Here is a 3,285-nt window from a genome sequence, read left to right on the forward strand (position 1 = left end):
CAGGGAGACCAGAACTGAACGCAGTATTCCAAAAGTGGCCTAACCAATGTCCTGTACAGCCACAACATGACCTCCCAACTCCTATACTCAATGCACTGACCAATAAAGGCAAGCGTACCAAACACCTTCTTCACTATCCTGTCTACCTGCGACTCCACTTTCAAGAAACTATGAACCTGTACCCCAAGGTCTCCGAGAGAATCAAAGCGACCATTTCAGGCTATGCACCTCTCATTAGCACTGAAGAGGGACCGAGCGGTTTCTTTTTTAAGGGAGTGGGGTCAAGAAGAAGAAAGGAGAAAGTCTGTGATGGAGGCCAAGTGGTGAGAGGGCAATTTTATGATGCAACTTCCAAAATGGGTCACGGGATGCAGTGAAAAGACATAGGCCATGTTTCAACGGGACATAACTTGGTACCACAGGGTTTAAGAAACAAAGAAAGCCAAGGACAAACCAACAAAGCAGAAGAAACAAATGGATGGAAAATGTCTCAAATAAGATTGTTTAGCTTTACTACTGGGAACACGGTGCTATGGCAGGGGTGGGGGTAAAAGAAGAGGTCAAACTGACTTTTAAAATACACATGGCCCAACAGGCCTGAACCTGTATTCGATGAGGTGACATTTTTGGCTGATGGTAGGAGGATATTTTCTCATTGCCCTCTCACTCTCAAAAGTTACAAATGCGTTGCGAGTGGATCAAACTGTACCTGTCTCGAAAATGTCGATACTCCTTTTCCCGTCTTTGTTTCACCTCTTGGCGTTCGGCTGCATCGAAGACCAGCTCCAAGTCGGTGACAGAGTCTCGTCCGAGGAGGTTGCTAAACAAAGACTCCTGTTCTTCACAGCTGCAATCATCACTTGCCAGCTGGCTGCAGGCAAAAGCGATATCAGATGTTAAAATGAGCTCGTAGTATCCGTAACAGGAGTTATGCAAGACACAAAACAGAGGGACTAGAGTAAGGCCCTCTGGGAAGTTCTACCATTCGAATGGGTCGGGCGGTTCTATCCCTTAACTCCAGTTCCCCACCGTCAGTTCTGTCACCCATCATCTGACAAAAAAAAAATCTATCAATAGCAGCACCTGGGCAAAGGAACGGAGTTAATGTTTCAGATTGTGGGCTTTTCAGCAAAACGAACGAGTAACCCACACTATAGGAAGGATGCGATTGCAATGGATGGGGTGCAGAGGAGATACACCAGGATGTAGCCAGAGATGGAGCAGTTTAGCGATGAAGAGAGGCTGAATAAACTCGCCTTGTTATCTATAGAGTAGGGAAAACTGAGGGGGAACCTGATAGAGGTCTGAGGGGGTCATGGACAGGGTGGACAGAAAGCAGCTGTGCCTCTTAGTCGAAGGGTCAATAACACGGGGACAGAATTTTAACGTGAGAGCCTGGAGGTTTAGAGGGGATTTGAGGAAAAATCCTTTCACCCAGCGAGTGGTGCGGGTCTGGAATGCCCTGCCTGGGAGGGTAGTTGAGGCAGAAAACCTCGTAACCTTTTAAAACGTACTTGAATGAGAACTTGGAGAGTCATAACATTCACGGCTATGGGGCCTAGTGCAGGAAAGTGGGACCAGTGTAGATTTAGAGTAGTGTTTGTTGGTGCAGACTCGATGGGCCGAAGGGCCTCTTCTGGCTGGTATGATTCAACGTCCGGTTTCCAGCAAGGAGTAGGTGGAGCAAAGGTGAAAGAAGAGTCTGTGATAGGGTGAAAGGCAAAAGAGAGATTGAACAACAGGGAAGTTTGTCTTCCAGAGTGAGGGGACAGGAGAAGAGTCAAAGAAACAAAAAGATGTGCCTGGGGCAGCTGTGCTACTAACTGAAAGGGATATTAGGATAAAAATCTGTTCTCCCTGCCATGAAAACATCTCAGCAACTTTACTTCTAATTTCCACCCTTCTTTCGGCAGAAGATCCATCACTGACTTGTCCCCTCCATGGCTTCTGTTTCCGTTTCCGGCAATACACAAATATCCACTAATTCCCAAACCATATTTCCTCACACTCTGCTTCCTGTAAGGAGTCCATTCCCCTCTCCCAGTTTCTCCATCTTTGCTCAGTCTGTTCTGATGGCGCCACTTTCCACATCAGTACTCCTTACGTATTCCCTCAATCTATCCCCCACAGCAGCCTCTAGTACCTCCTCCACCTCCAGCCCAATGCCCCCACCAAATACATCTTCCCCTTTCTGAAAGGCCTGCACCCTCTGTGGTACTCTGGTCCAATTCTCAGTCATTCCCACCACCTCAGTCATGGCCCCTCCCCCACCTTCCCATGCAGGAGGTACAAAACCTGCCCTTTTTTTTTAAACAAAACCTCGTTTTGGGTCCTTCAGCAAGTGTGATCCCGAGTTTCCTGCTACCTTTTAATTCTCAATCTTGCTCTCACGCTGACGTCTCTATCCCGGGCCTGCTACACTGTTCTAGTCAGGCTGGAGGAACAGCACCTCATCTTTCAGTTCGGCATTTCACAGGTTTCTGAACTCACGGTTACATTCCAACAATTTCAGGTGGTAATCTCGGTGGTTATTTTGTTTCTTCTTTGTGGAACGCTTCCAATTTTGTCGGTTTTTTTTTGCTTACTGCATGCCCATCCCAGGTGCATCTTTTATTTCTTTCTTCCACCACAAAACTTTCTTTTTGTCCCCGCCCGACTTGCCTAATCCATCTCTAACATTCGGCTTCCAGTACGATGGCAGTGGATTGGGGCTTCTGAGCCTGGGGCTCGTCCGCCCCGTCTGTTTTACTTTTTGTTTCTGTTCTTTTTCTTGTTTTCTTTTACTTACCTCTTGTCGAAGAGCTCGGGAGCTTGCTACGATGGCATCAGCAGCGGCAAGCGGGCCTGGCGTGGGCTCCTGGCCCCCTGCACGTGGGCTCCCAGCCCTGTGCAAGCCGGCCCGGCGCAGGCTCCTGGCCCTCTGCGTGCACGCCCAGTGCGGGCTCACGGTGACAGTTTGGGTGCAGCAATGAGGCAGTCCTAGCGCCAACTCATGGCTGCTGCTATGGAGATAACAAGGTGTAGAGCAGGATGAACACAGCAGGCCAAGCAGCATCAGAGGAGCAGGAAAGCTGACGTTTCGGGCCTAGACCCTTCTTCAGAAATGGGGGAGGGGAAGGGGGTTCTGAAATAAATAGGGAGAGAGGGGGAGGCGGATAGAAGATGGATAGAGGAGAAGATAGGTGGAGAGGAGACAGACAGGTCAAAGAGGCGGGGATGGAGCCAGTAAAGGTGAGTGTAGGTGGGGAGGAGATAGGTCAGTCCAGGGAGGACGGACAGGTCAAG

General features: G+C 49.1%; 1 long non-coding RNA gene across 1 annotated transcript in view; it reads left to right on the forward strand.

Annotated features, from left to right (window-relative positions):
- The window catches only part of LOC125487400, a 9,841-nt gene extending 9,271 nt beyond the window's left edge, over nt 1-570 (forward strand). The window contains exon 3 of the long non-coding RNA XR_007265874.1: nt 560-570. This is a non-coding gene — a long non-coding RNA (uncharacterized LOC125487400). The remainder of the gene's footprint in view (nt 1-559) is intronic.
- Nucleotides 571-3,285: the final 2,715 nt, after the last annotated feature.

Source organism: Rhincodon typus, chromosome 41 (assembly GCF_021869965.1).
Source record: "Rhincodon typus isolate 14 chromosome 41, sRhiTyp1.1, whole genome shotgun sequence".
Classification (NCBI taxonomy): Eukaryota; Metazoa; Chordata; class Chondrichthyes; order Orectolobiformes; family Rhincodontidae; genus Rhincodon; species Rhincodon typus.